At 34.0% G+C, this 16,490-nt stretch overlaps 1 pseudogene; it reads right to left on the reverse strand.

Moving 5' to 3' along the window:
• Window positions 1–212: 212 nt before the first annotated feature.
• Window positions 213–11,617, reverse strand: LOC135629265 (26S proteasome regulatory subunit 4 homolog; annotated as a pseudogene).
• Window positions 11,618–16,490: the final 4,873 nt, after the last annotated feature.

The following is a 16,490-nucleotide window of genomic DNA, read 5'->3' on the forward strand; positions in this document are numbered from 1 at the left end:
CACATTTATATAAAAGGTATGTGATTACAACTTGGGCATGAAGATGCACAATATTTCTCAAAAGATTATTTATGTTGAACCATTTTTGTTATCCAATTTGCGATCATCAAGGTCCACAAACAAACATCTAAAAATAATATATTGAGAATCACGATAATCAAAAGCGACATATGAGACAAACCTTCATGTTATGAGGCAAGCGAATTAATAACTCACATGTAGAGTCCCTTAGGCACCCCTTCTTCTTAAACGTCACCTTCTCCTTGGCCTTCTTGAAGTCTACATGAGTTACCTGAGCGTAAGATGATGTAGCTATAAATTACTGAGATATGTAACTTAGGGCACTTTGGGAATGCAAGATAAAGCAAATGGGTATTAGTTTAAACTCTTAATCCAATGCAAGTCAAATTCAACTAGCCGATCCAACCACTAAAGACGTGTAGTCCAACTCAAACTAGTCAAGTGAGAGTGTCTCTTCAAAGAAGACTAGTTAATATTCCATTTGTTGGGTATGTCTCTACCATATCAGATTTGTCAAACTTAATATGCACCAAACCAAGGATAATATTCAAGTATTTGATGATCTTGTTTGAAAAACTTTTGATTAAAACAAACATTTGAAAACCATCAGAATCCATATCAACAATATTAGTTTTGAATTATTCGTATTGTTTCTTATCAACTATATGATCCAACATGTGCCCAAGAGCAAGAATTTTACTTATAAGCCAAACCATATTCTTTTACGTTGAACTGATCTTATTCAGTTTATATTTTACTTTTTAAGTTGAATTTTTCTTTATTTCATTATTTAGGGCCTTGAATGATTCTCTCCCAAATTGTCTCACTTCTCAAGGCTATAGAAGAGAATTGGGAAAAGAAAAACAAAGAACAGAGAATCAGAAATTAAGACGAGATCAAGACATTTCCAAGAGCCAAGGCATCACCACATCACTTCTCTATACGAGAGATAAGCTGTCATAAGAAATGGGAACAAAATAGATAAGTAGCATCTTTCCTTTCCATTTTCTATTTTTGGAGGAAGAAGAGGATCTCTATTCTAGCAGCATGACAAACTATTTCAGTGGTCAACCACTGTTAAGACACATTGGTGAAGGTTTAGAGCCTATAACAAACCTTAATTAGCCTGAGTAAGGACCTGTATGGATCATATGGTTCAGTATCAAATGGTGTTGTTTTTGTATTATCTTTTACTGATAATGTGTGAAAAAGGTTGGAATATTGCCCGATAAACTGGTGAGATACCAATGCAACAAGGTGTCAAGACCAGAGGTCGACCGAGCTTCTAAACCTGGTTGTAGACCTTTAGACTTGAAAACACGAAGCATAGACTTGAGTGTTCAGAGATCACCAAAAATGTCACCTGAACAAATTTCCAATATGCTTTTGTAAGTAAATCTCCCTCAACAGGTAAATAACTTTATTACATCTAGCCCAAAGAATGATCGTTTCTAGTTCTTTATTCTACTTCTTATAACAAGTTTTATCCAGAGCAATGATACACTAATAAAGATTGATGCTTCCTCAAATGGTCATGCTCCTCTTGCCCCAAGAAAGAGAAGTAATAAAAACTTGAATCAACAAGGAACCCTCATTCGGGTAAATTAGTGGCTTTATAAATACATACCAGGAACTATAACTGGGGTCAGAAGAAGTCATCTGGACAATATAGCTTTATAATATGAATCTGAAAAGCAATCTAATGGAGAACATAGACTAAATACAACTTACATGAACCATCACATTTAAATTATAAAGAAATGAGTTACCTTTATAGAATAGGAGAGGTAATATAAAAAGTTCTCCTCTCTTTTAGTGGTTAACTTTTTAAGTGATCAATTTCTGAACATTAATAGGAACATAGGAAAAATTCATAAAATCCCTAGGGTATGGACAATTGGCATTCAAAAGTCAATATCCATTTTAAAAAGCATGTATATATCCCAAACAAAAGGTATATAAAACCACAATAACAATTGCTGATAATATTAGTGTAATAACAAAAGCTTTATCTAACAATGACCTTCTATATAAAAGAATACAATTTTACATGTAAATATGTGACACACCTTCATCCTACGCTCTCTTAAAGCAAGCAAGCCAGATTCAGTATAGATTGTCTTGATATCAGCTCCAGAGAACTCATCCTTCGTCATGACAAATTCTTCCAGGTTGACATTATTGGCCGGCGTCATTCTAGAGGTATGTATCTAAAGAAATTAACATGAAAATAAGAATTTAGCAAGAACCCGCAAAGTGTACAAAAACATGCACTGGTGTTCTGTAAGCATCCTGTATTTGTTCATGAAGCATAACAAACCTGAAAAATACGATATCTAGTTTTAATGTCTGGCAGTGGGAATTCAATCTTCCCATCAATACGACCAGGCCGAAGCAAGGCTGGATCAAGGCTTTCAATTCTGTTGGTTGCAAGACCTTAACATCCCCCCTTGAGTCAAAACCATCTAACTGGTTCAACAACTCCAACATCGTTCTCTGTATTTCACGCTCACCACCCGAATGAGCATCATATCTAAAATTGGTCAGATAGAATAGTCTGATAATTTTAACTATGATTTACATACAAGAGAAAGAAAAAAGTGGGACTTTTATTTCTCATCGACTGACCTTTTGGTGCCAACTGCTTCTATCTCATCAATAAAGACTATCGAAGGAGAAAGTTCATCTGCCACTCTAAACAGTTCTCTAACAAGTTTTGGGCCATCACCCAAATATTTCTGAATCAACTCACTTCCAAAAACATGCAAGAAAGTTGCTGAAGTTGAGTTTGCCACAGCCTGAAATTAAGCATTCATAAATAGTACGAAAATAAGGACTTTGCAATAACCAATGCAGATACCACAGCATTCAGATCACCATGCAACACAAATTGTATAGCAAAAACCTTTTAGGTCGCAAACCCACAAGAGAAAGATAATTCCAATTCTAAAGTGAAACTCAGTTAAGCTTTTTTTTTTAATTGGCCACCACCATCTAGATTGTAAATTTGCAATAATAGAAGGTCAATTTTTTTAAAAAAAAGACATCCATTGGTAAAGAAGAAGTACATAGGCAATAAAAACATCCTTTCTCATTTCTCTTCTCTATTTACTCATAATAAATGCTGATAGATATACTAAACTATACAAATCAATAAAGTGTTGTCGCTAGAGTTAGAGCCAATAAATAGCACACATAAACACAAAATATAAATGTAACTAAATAGAGATCGAGAGAATAGAGAAGAGGGAGGGTAAAGAATGTGTGGGGCAAAGTTGTAAAGTCCATGTTATGGAAATTCACATGCTACACTCTCACCTTGGCTCCCCATATGGTATAACTCCCTTGGGAAGCCTAATTTCAATATCTTCATACAGCTCAGGATGAGTAAAAGGAAGTCAACAGCTTCTTTAATTTATTGAATTTATGCATCTAAGCCACCAATATCAGCGTAAGATTCCAAAGGAGCTTTTTCAACTTTCATGACAGAAACCATAGGATCAAGTTCATCCTGAAGAAGCCCAACAACAGACAAGATCTGCAAAATACATTTTAATCTAATCACCCATTTATCCACTCAATAACAACATATCTTGATATAATATTTCAGAATTTAACAATTATGTGAACAAAAGCCGCCAAGTAAAAAGCATATCATTATGTATCATGTCATGTGAAGATGCATAAAAGGTAAGGATTAGAAACATCTAAAGCACAGGCTAAGATAAAAAGGACAAAGACCAATAATTATTTTACACTTCAGTTGAATAACATACAGGTACATAATAATTCTGCAAAATTGGATTGGAAAAATCCAGAGCTAGATGTAGCTTGACCGGTTTCTTCACCCACACCTATAAACAAGTCAAGTTGCATATTGATTCAACCAAAAAAAATATTCCAGACCATTCAGTGTAGGTTACACTACAGAGGAGACAAAATAAGTATCAACCAGCTGTAAGAAAGCTTTTCAAGAAAACTATATTTCAATCTCTGCAGCTGTCTCTTCAATAAGGATTGCACCGAACACTTGTTTTTACTCCTAGGAGAAGTCCAAAACAAGAGGTAGACAAGCTAAATAAGACATTTCTCCTTTATTTTCAAGAAATGTTTTGAGCCACTTTGAAAATATTCAAATAAGAGAAGGAAAAAACAACAGAAAACAACAGACATTGCTCCCGCTCCCGTTGCCGCTGCTCGCTGCTACTGCCGTTGTCGCCGCTCGTCGCTCTCGCTTCCGCTCCCGCTCCCGCTCCCGCTTCCTCTTTTCTCAATCAGCACTCCCTAACACACCTCTTCCTTCTTCTCCTTCAGTATATTGTTAACAGTATACAGTATACTATTAACAATACATTAATAATAGTATTTATATTTATTAGATTAATAATATATTATTTTGATTTTAATACAATTATTTTTTATTTATTTAAATTTATTATATTTAAATAATTATATTTAAAATTTTAAATAATTATATTATATATTTTTATATTTTAGTGACTCGCTTCGCTCAGGCGAGCGCCTAGCGCCTTAGGCGTTTATGAACCTTGACGCTTAGCGCTTTTTAAATCACTGACACAAATAGAGGATGCAGTATTTAGAAAAGAAAAAAAAGGAAGTCTCAAATAAAAGTAAACCTTGCATTTCTTCGGCAATTATCTTTGTGAAAATTAAGTGTTGGTTGCTGAGACAATGGATCTTTTGTTCTACATACTAAGAAAGAAATGGTTCCAGACATGTTCACGTACCTCATCAAGTCTTGGGTGAGGATGCTTAGGAAGCACATCTAACACCTCTTTGTCCACAATGCAATTTCTTTATAAAGGTCTATGCATAATCTCACCAAATCATTCTTTCTGAACGCAAGCTTGATAAGGCAACATCACTCCTCGAAGCCACTTCTAGAAAACCAGAGCTTTGTTCACAATGTACATGCCAAGAAAATTAATGCATTATTGTGGTGCTTATCAGCTTGTGAAATATCTCTCGATAGTACCTATACACTGAGGCTAGCAATTCATACCAATATCTGATTTTTCTATTACAACTAGCATCATGAACCGGTTGACTTCTATTTCCTTATGATGACCTCAAAGAATTCACAGCAACCTTAAGGAACATTTTCTGATGAAGTAATGTACTTCCTAATCTGACAAGTAAGAACAATTATGTCATCATAATTCATTGAGGTTTCAAGTATTTTTTCCCATGTAGTTCTAATGGTGAAGCAAACTTCCGTACATAGAAAACCTGGCTGTCAACAAATCATGCATACATCAGAATCATCTGAGAGAAAATGCAGCATAAAAACCTCCAGTTGTCTTCTTCTGTTTTTATCATCCTTCCTGAACAAGATAACATTGGGATACTATTCCTTTTACCTGTGTTGGATGCTGTCCTTGATCATCCCAGCTTTTATAAAAAAGAATATTGGCTGTTGAAGCTGCCATCTAGCAACTCACTTTTGAAATGTTTTAAAACAATTATATCTGTGTAACCTTCAACTGTAGTTATATCTGCAAATCATGCTTTCCACTCGTTAAGTCTTCCTTATACAATTCTGGACACCACAAAATTATCCATAATTAAGATCATACCTTCAGGAGTTTCTCTTCATGGCTGAAGAAAATTCACGTGCTTCTTCTGTAATCAAAAACTTCTCCTCCGAACCTTTTTATAGCTGGCTCAAAGGAAAGTCTGGTTGATGTTGATGGCACAAACAGAGCTACCATAAGATACCCCTCCAGCATTTTGCTTCTCAATGAATTCTTCTCAATCTTTTCCATCTCAATTGCTATTTCAAATATTCCATTCAAAATATCTGGAACAAACTGTTGAGATTCACTGACATCATCAAGCTAGAACTTGTTGCCACATGAAGCTGAAAACTTCTAAGAATCAAATAAATAGCACTAGCTGCCACTCATGGGTAAATCTAAAAATGGCCTCCTTCAGGGTGTCTTGTCAAAGATGATGGTTTGCATAGTAGATTGGTGGAGACAGGATGTGCTCTGAGAAAGAGCAAGTTCTCAACACTGCTAGTTGAATGAGAAAAGATAGATGCTTGATGGCATCTCGTTGAGCGATCGCTTGAAGTCAGCAAATCCTTCTGCATTACAAGAACTGATGGAGTGAACAAAGCCATTGCAGATTAAGAGGCAACTAAAACAACGCAAAATCATTTCTTCAGACAAATTTGAGGAGTATAAGAAAAATTAAGTGATAAAAAGAATGTATTATACAAAAACTATATCATAATAGAAATCAGAAGTTAATTAAAGGGGAAGAACTGAACAAACATAGATTAACTACAAGCACAGAACTAATGTGAGAACTAATTAACATGAAACCAACATCCTAAACAGTGTTAATTTGCCATTCATTTTGATAGTTAGAGGAGAAAGAAAAAGAATTGGTGGTAACATGAACAACAATATATATAAATGAGATACGAGAAATTCATCATTTTAGTTATGCAAATCATTTGTTTGTACAAGGAACTTTTTCTACTATAAGTATTAAAAGGATTTGTGGTGAGTCATGCTTGGGCCATGATAGCACGGCCAGGGGAGTGTTGCATGTTAGGGACAGTTGAAGTTGAGGCCATCATCTTTCCCTTTTTTTTCCACTCTTTCTTATAACTCCAATAATCTCAATTAATCACAAGTAAAACAGTAATAGTAGATTGGCCAAGTTTGATTCATGAGATTCAATCTGAACTGAAATATTACCTTTTTTTCAAGTTTTTGTTCATGAAATTAGATTTGGAAGGTCAATGGTTTAATTGATAACTTTTTGCTAATTTTTTATATTATGTCATATTCCAGTGTGATCCTCTGATCCCTCTTAAAAACTCATTGAACAAAAAAATCCAAAATATAATTCCCTTTTTGTAGATGTAAGTTTCTGATTTCTTAATTTTATTTAAAAAGTTTAAATTATGTTTCTATTTATTTGGGAAATTGCATGCAGATCTTTGCAATGTTGATGGTTTTTTCGTATGAGCCCTTCTAAATTTGAAATACAAATACTTAACACATATATGTTATTGTAGTTAATCTCATTAACTAAATTTTATTACTACTATCAATTCTAGATGCCAAAAATTAGCAACCATGAAAAGCCTAAAATTGAAAATGATACTAGTCAAACTACAGGAAATGCAAACATGATGTTAAGACAAAAGTTATAGTTCAAAGTAAAAGCCAGCATAAACATTCAAAATAGTGATTTTTGATAATTGAATATGAAAAAGACATACTAGCATTTAGACACGATATTCAGAACCAAAAATAATTAAACCATATGATCAGAGTGAAATAGGATAAATAAGCTCTTTAATGTCTCTATAAACTTGATATTTTGAACTAATGTTTAAGAAATAGTTTAATGCATCTCTATTGCAACACATAAGCTTCATTGTTACTCAAGATATGCAAACAAATCTCTTCATATTATAAATAGAAGATCCAATACCTCAAAAGGTTGGCCTCAGTTACCTCTACCGTGGAAAGATCTTTGGAGACCATGTTGAGCTAATTTTCTCTACTCCAGACATCACTCTTCATTGGCAACCAATACTCAGCAAAATTATACTTGTTCTAATAAGGGAGAGATTGAAAACCTATCATTAGCAAACACCAACGACAACAGTAGAACAGTTTGTTTATTTATATCCTTGGGAAAATTTTCAAGTTTATCACATAAACCCAATTACACTCCTCTGGAATTCTTATAGTATAGAACGGAAATGAGATAGTATACTTAATTATAACTTGGTTTCATAGAATGCATAACCTCAATTTTGCCTTAGCTTAAAGAAACTCATCAATTTATCTGCCATAATGAATATGAATGAAGAAATTATAGTGCAAGTTTGCTTTATGCATCTTATTAGTGCACTTATAAGGATATTATGTATGAATGAGTTCTTCATCCACCCTTCTGGTCTTAAAGTTCCTAAATATTATGTCGATCTATATTTAAATAAATTTTGCAACTGTTGAATATCACCAAAATTAGAAACCGGGAGTCTTGATGATGATATGCATCAGTCAATGGTCAGTCCAAACCACTGGAAAAATGATCCTTAACAAAGTGCATTTTTAGATTTCACTGATTCATATTGCTATAGATAATGCAAATAAGCTTTCCATTTTCCCATGATCTCATTTTTCACATCAATATCATAGGACGTCACCTCCATTAATCCTTTTCATTAAACTATAAGTCAATGTTCAGCACTCGAATGATAATGCTTAATTAATTGGCAAGTTCAGTCAGAGAAATAAAGCATATGTTTGGTTCCTTATCCATTAACATGGGCAATATTATATCGAGAAATAATTTGGCAATGTTCATTGAGTTAAAGTAGTTAAGTTGTTCAGAACTTTTAAGTTGTTCTCTATTGTTTTAAGTTTTTTTAATGACATCTTTTATGAATCTGCTAACCAAATTATTCACTTCTTTTTGTGCTTCAGTTTTCTTTCAAAAAAAAAAAAGAGATTTGCCATAAAGACTTCACAAAGAAAGTGTTTTATAATCTCTCTCTCTCTCTCTCTCTCTCTCTCTCTCTCTCTCTCTACAAAAGAATTGAGATCAAATAACCAGGAAAACACAAAACAGAGAGACGACCAGTACTTGGTGGAGTGCACCATCAAATAAAGTAGTATCCACCTCATCCCTACTTAAAGAGAAACATAGATTCAAATCATCCCAATTGCCTCCAACAATCTTCTGCTGCTACATGGTGGAGTTTGGTGTCAAAATGAGGTGGCTTGAGTTCAAGAATTGGCATGGATTTCATGGAGCAATTGACTCAACAATGTGATGTCAGGAGGCACAACCAGACCAAACAATGGTGTTCCTGCTGATGTGTCTCATATGAGGGTGTCATTAGAGAACAACTGCATCAGGTTGTGAAGAGCTTCAGGATAAAATTTCCTAGCAAACAAGTAGCAAAGTCTCTTCATTCCATTCCACAAACAAGGTTTCACTGTCACCACTTTCTGCAAAATAAATAAATAAATACATGATTGCTGAGGTTGGTCTTTGATTATAAAACACTGGAAGGACAGTTAAATAGCAGATTTGGTGTACTCAAGTTTGAGTGATTAGTTTCTCTTCCAGATTGTGTTGTATAATTGTTAGCTGAAAACAGATAGCAGCAATGATTTTGTGATGATAAATACAAGTCAAACATGGAAAGAAAATGAAATTCTTCTAGTATTAGTTATGATTCGGCATGAACTAACCAGATTTGTTACAGTCGATGGCATTAAACAATTATTTGATAGCTTCAACAGTAACAGTATTCGGAACACTGCATAGTCGATCACTTTGAACAATTATCCGATATTCCAATGTAGTTTACATGCTTGTCATGATTTGTAACCCATTGTTGTTATTATTTTTAAGCATGAATAAATATTTTAGTATGCAGAATTTGCATAATGGGTAAGAGATAGTAAAGGACCAAATAATACTATCTAAACAAAAATGAAAATAGATGCTTTTGGTGCTTTGGAGTTCAATCCTCCAAATAGTGAACATGCTGAGAAAATATTTGACTTCTTTTGACATATGACATTATTTTCTTACAAGTCATATCGGCTTCTAATTGAATAATTCAATTTCATCCATCGGATTATTTTTTTATTTATTTCTCTAAAGGCTCAGATTAAGGGTCATCAATCCCTTCGAATTTGTACTGTGCCTCATGCATGTATCGTGCTACTCTGTATGATTGCATAATGTCTCAAAGGTTTTGGTTGACGTAGTCATGTAGAACAAGCATTTTCTTGCAAAGTCCTACCACTTATCACTATCTATGACAAAAATGCAAGAATTTTAGATGGATATCTGCAACATATTCCAATTTCCTTTTATATGCTTCATTAAACCTAAGCACATGAATACACTGAAGTAGCTCAGAGGAAAAGAAAAACTATAGAACTTGGCAGTCAGCTTGCAAAGATTAAGTTACTTTTGCCTAATCTGATGTGCTTTCGGTGATTGTGACAACACTAACGAAAGTAAATCAGGAATAGGTGAACCAGAAAAAGGAAAGAATCAGCATATATGAACACAAGTTCTAAAAGATTTACCTTTTCATCAATGGTGACATGATAACTCTCATCAATAGACTGTCAACAAAACCCATATCAGTCAACAAGAATTTAGAGGCATATGGACATCCTAAAGTATGAATTTTTGAAAGAGAGAATGCTTACAGAAATATTCTTCGGGAGCTCAAAAGTGACATCTTGTGCTCAATATGCTTTTGGATGCCACTTTCTTTCAGACCAATCAACACGCATCACAGACCAATTGGCACTTCCAATAGGATCCACTATCTACAGGATGTCGAAATGTCCTGTCTAGTTAGTGATACTATTAAATTTCCAGATAAGCCATTACTCAGGAAAGTCAAAATGCAAAATGATCTAATGTACTTACACTCGACAGAGTCGGAAGATAGTGTTCATCAGCATAGCAGTTGCGACTATCAAAACCTGACTGAGGTCAAGAAATGGGCAAAAATAGCAATCGGTATTGCTGGTTAATCAATCTGAGGGAGCAACCATTGAGTGATTCAACACATAAACTTTTAGATACATTCAAAAGAAACAAAGTGCCTAAAAAGAAAAAAACTTGATGATTATTAAGCAGACATTATGCATCAGAACTTGGATCTCCTACAGTCCAACCCATGAATCTAACATATTACTATGTATCCTAGCAAAATGGGGCTCCATTTACCTTATGGATTTCAATTATTTTGTTATCTTCTTAACTTTTGGAGATTTAAGGTACCCCCAGCAATAGAAATTATATGGGCAAACGTATGATGCCTACAAATGCTTCACAATGCTCACTCATAAAAATTGACCACAAAACACTCGAACCCTAAATCTCCAGTTAACCAAGTTCGTCGAGCCTAAATACCAGTGATCTATGTAAATACACATAATATTTTAAGTTATTTTTATTAGAATGCTAGCAAATTAGGTATATCAAGAAAACCACAACCAATTCGCACCCTAAACACTAAAAATCTTCACCAATCCGAGATCATGCGACTAAAACCATAAATCATTAAACCAGCAAAACTGACCTTGTTGTGCATAAAAATAGCATAGTCCAATACCAGTTGATCCTTGTCGACAAAAGATAGGATCGTAACGTAGTACTTCATTCTAATCGACGATGAAACGATGACATGGTTCTCATCGATGAGCTCGTCCAGGTTTCTGACACTTATCGGCGACTCCCGAAGATCATCGAACTTGGAGCAATCCTCCTCGTTCTTCTCCTCGTAGGGACAAAGGCGCTCCTGGTTGGCGGCGAACGCCACCTCCATGAGGAGGTAGTCTTTGACGAGCTCGACCTTGAGGATGTGGAGGCGGCACTTAGAGAGCAAGGTGATGGTGGGGAGCCAAGCAACAACCTCAGAACCCTTCTGCCTGCATTGCTTCCGTTTGACTTGGGACGACGATGCTGCCAACTCAATCTTTTTATCCTTCTTGTCGCCATCGTGCTTCTGATCGCCGGGGTGCCCCTAGTTCCCCATGCCTCCGGGGGTTCCCTGGCCCATGGAACCTAGGGTTTTGTGGAGTACCACCGAGAGAGCTCGAGATCGAAAGTAAGCATAGAAGGTTTGGCTTCGAAAGAGAGACGATAAAAGGAGAAGCCGATCTCAATTCTTATTTGCCTTCACAGTGACACAAAATTGCAAATACACGAGTCTAAATATAGTTATTAGCATTATAATTTTAAGGTACCCTCCAATCACCATCTATTTAATTCTTAAGATTTTAATTTATATCAACATTCTATATTATATGACAACAATTCTTAAATAATCAAATTTTATTTTAAATATATTTAAGTTACATTTAACACTTAAAATTATAATTTACATCAATCTTACCTGATATGAATACTTTAAAAATTATTTTTATTTTAAAATATATTTAAGTTATATTATGTATGGGACTAGACATGACTGTAATAGTAGATTAAACTAAAAATATATATAAAATATTCACAAAATAAATAAGTCATGTGAATGATATAAAATAGACTAGATATAAAAAGAATTTATCCACCTTAAATAGTTGAGGCATTACGACTTATTAAAAATACAGATAACACATGATTCCAATTATTAGGGATGCCATATGAAAATTTTATATTAGAATAATAAAACACATATGTTATATTAAAATTTAATTATTTTTATTCAAATATAATATAGCCAATTATTTAGATCAAGACTTAAATTCTTGACCTTAATCATCATGATGTTTTTTTTCTCTCTTTATTGTTTCGCCACATTACTCCATTATGATAAATAAAACTCATTTGACATTTACTACGTAGAATAATATTATTACAATCAAAGCCAAATTTTAGAAGGGATCCCATCCAAAATACATAAAATAAATAAATAAATACACAGTTAATCTTACAAGAAACAAGCAAGCAATTATTCAGAGCATAAATACAATTAGTGTTTCTCATCAAGATGAGATAGGCAAAATGGTATTAAATTTTCATACTCCTTTGTGCTTTTGTTGATCATATCACATCTTTAAGAAACAGTATCAGTCAACCTAATCTCTTTATAACATTAGCTCAACAATCTTTTGATGAAATTATGCTACTTATTTTTTGGACATAGAAGTAGAAAAAATAATTATGTAACAATGAACAATGTCAAAATGGCCTATCGAATTACGTAAAACAAATAAAAGACATAGTTTGTATCGATACTTACCAGCAAAGCAGCAACAACATCGATGGAGTGATTCAAACATAAAAACCATTCTTGGCTTGTTTGAAATATGCAGCTCTAGGATCACCATCCATGCAATTTCATAAATTTTAAATTTTGATCCTTTGTTGCATAACATTAACCAAGTTTTAGTCACTTCGCAATGAATGGTTGCTTAAGAGATATCAAGTGATTTTATTTACGAGGTCCAAATACAAATAGAGATTGCAGTATTTGAAAAGAAAAAAAAGAAAATCTCAAATTAAAGTAAACCTTGTATTTCTTTAGCAATTATCTTTGTGAAAATGAAGTGTTGGTTGCTGAGACGATGGATCTTTTGTTCCACATACTAAGAAAGAAATGGTTTCAGACATGTTCAGGTCTTGGGTGAGGATTTGCATGAAAGCACGATGCTTAGGAAGCACATCTAACACCTCTTTTTCCACAATGCACTTGCGAGCTTGATAGGCAACATCACTCCTCGAAGCCATGTCTAGAAAACTAGAGCTTTGTTCACAATGTACATGCCAAGAAAATTAATGCATTATTGTGGTGCTTATCAGCTTGTGAAATATCTCTCGATAGTACTTATACACTGAGGCTAGCAATTCATACCAATATCTGATTTTTCTATTACAACTAGCATCATGAACTGGTTGACTTCTATTTCCCTATGGTGACCTCAAAGAATTCACAGCAACCTTAAGGAATATTTTCTGATGAAGTAATGTACTTCCTAATATGACAAGTAAGAACAATTATGTCATCATAATTCATTGAGGTTTCAAGTATTTTTTCACATGTAGTTCTAATGGTGAAGCAAACTTCCCTACATAGAAAACCTGACTGTCTACATATCATGCATACATCAGAATCATCAGAGAGCAAATGCAGCATAAAAACCTCCAGTTGTGTTTTTCTGTTTTTATCATCCTTCCTGAACAAGATAACTTGAGATACTATTCCTTTTACCTGTGTTGGATGCTGTCCTTGATCATCCCAGCTTTTATAAAAAAGAATATTGGCTGTAGAAGCTGCCATCTAGCAACTCCACTTTTGAAGTGTTTTAAAACAATTATATCTGTGTAACCTTCAACTGTAGTTATATCTGCAAATCATGCTTTCCACTCGGTAAGTCTTCCTTATACAATTATGGACACCACAAAATTATCCATAATTAAGAATTTAAGATCATACCTTCAGGAGTTTCTCCTTGTGGCTGAAGAAAATTCAAGTTTTTGTTCATGAAATTAGATTTGGAAGGTCAATGGTTTAATTGATAACTTTTTGCTTATTTTTTATATTATGTCATATTCTAGTGTGATCCTCTTATCCCTCTCAAAAACTCATTGAACAAAAAATCCCAAAAATATAATTCCCTTTTTGTAGATGTAAATTTTTGATTTCTTAATTTTATTTAAAAAGTTTAAATTATGTTTCTATTTATTTGGGAAATTGCATGCAGATTTTTCTTGATGGTTTTTTCCTATGAGCCCTTCTAAATTTGAAATACAAATACTTAACACATATATGTTATTGTAGTTAATCTCATTGACTAAATTTAATTACTATTATCAATTCTAGATGCCAAAAATTAGCAACCATGAAAAGCCTAAATTGAAAATGATACTAGTCAAACGACAAGAAATGCAAACTTGATGTTAAGACAAAAATTATAGTTCAAAGGAAAAGCCAGCAAAAACATTTAAAATAGTAATCTTTGGTAATTGAATATGAAAAAGTCATACCAACATTTGGACACGATATTAAGAACCTAAAAGTATTAAACCATGTGATCAGAGTGAAATAGGATAAATAAGCTCTTTAATGTACCTATAAACTTGATATTTTGAACTAATGTTTAAGAAATAGTTTAGTGCATCTCTATTGCAACACATAAGCTTCATTGTTACTCAAGATATGCATACAAATCTCTTCGTATTATAAATAGAAGATCCAATACCTTAAAAGGTTGGCCTCAGTTACCTCGATCGTGTAATGATCTTTGGAGACCATGTTGAGCCAATTTTCTCTGCTCTAGACGTCACTCCTTCTTAGAAACCAACTCTTAGCACAATTATACTTGTTCTGATAAGGGAGGGATTGAAAGCTTATCATTAGCAAACAGCAATGACAGTAGAATAGTTTGTTTATTTATATCCCCGAGATATTTTTCAAGTTTATCACATAAACCGAGTTACACTCCTCTGGAATCCCTTTCGTTTAGAACGGAGATGAGGTAGTACACTTAATTATAACTTGGTTTCACTGAAAGCATAGCTTCAGTTTTACCTTATTAGTGCACTTATAAGGATATTATGTATAAATGAGTTCTTCATCTACCCTTCTGGTCTTAAAGTTCCCAAATATTATGTCGATCTATATTTAAATGAATTTTGTAACTATTGAATACCACCAAATTTAGAAACTAGGGGTCTTGATGATGAGATGCAATAGTCAATGGTGAATTTTTTTTTTCCATATTTTTTTATACAGAGTCAAGTAGATAAACATCACTTTATTCATCATTTATAAATATTTATTATAATTCATTTATTCATCAAATCACAAGTAGAAAAATAAACATAGTGATGTTAACTTCAAAAATCATACAAGTGGCTCTACTTAGTGGTAGAGGAAGGTCTGCTCTCCACTGGAATCCAATTTAGTACTAAAGGGAGGTTACTCTGAAATTAAAAACAAAGAAAATTCAACAATACTAAGTAGGAACCCTAAAAGTCAACTCAAAATGAATACATGATCAAAATTTAATCATCCCATTGGTGTATATCAAATACCCGAAGGAGCACTCCCCTAATAACGGATGGAGAGGCTTTATCCTATGGGATGAGTTTGTGTTCTCCCAACAACGGATGGAGGCAATCTCATATCGCACTCCCAACAACGGATGAAGTGGTATCCCTCACCAGCCAAAGTGGGGACACGTTCCTCCCAACAACAGATGGAGGAACCGTCCAACCGTCACGTCTGACGGCCCGCTAATCCCCGAAGGGAATCGCCCTACCTACTCTTTGTAGGGAAATAACATAATCTCACACTTGTCATGTCCATATCGGGATGAAATAACACATTTAAAACATCTCTTTCAAATATTATCAATATCAAATAATACAAATTAGTCCTCAATTGACTTGAACCCTAGTTCAATCAATCCAATTGAACTCAATTTACCAGAACCTAACCGAACCGATCTTTAATCCTTATTTAACTGGTCTAGAACCACCCTAGCCTAGTATAATTTGGACTAGATTAGGTTCAATTTAGGTAAAACTGACTTAAATAAGTCAATCGATTCGGAATCACCCTGAATTGATCTAGACTAATTAAGCCTAGTTTAGTTCAATCAATATTTGAGCTCAAATCGAATAACAATATTAGGCTAGATTGGGCCAACTCATCTATTGGTCATGTGCATTACACATGACTAGGCATGCTATTGGGAAATCTGGGGGCGACATCACATTCGCAGTTGAAGAACAAAAACAAAATCCCCTATTCTCAAAGAGATATTCGATGTCATGCAAAGATTGATGCGTAAAAATTCGCGAAACTTAAAATTGCATATAGAGTAGATTATGTTACCTAGAGAGATTGTATCCCTGAATCCTTGTAGATCTCTAGGAGAGGGTGAATGAGGTCAAGCGTCCTCCTCTCTAGCGGTGATCCACAC

Source organism: Musa acuminata, chromosome BXJ3-1 (genome assembly GCF_036884655.1).
Source record: "Musa acuminata AAA Group cultivar baxijiao chromosome BXJ3-1, Cavendish_Baxijiao_AAA, whole genome shotgun sequence".
Taxonomy (NCBI): domain Eukaryota; kingdom Viridiplantae; phylum Streptophyta; class Magnoliopsida; order Zingiberales; family Musaceae; genus Musa; species Musa acuminata.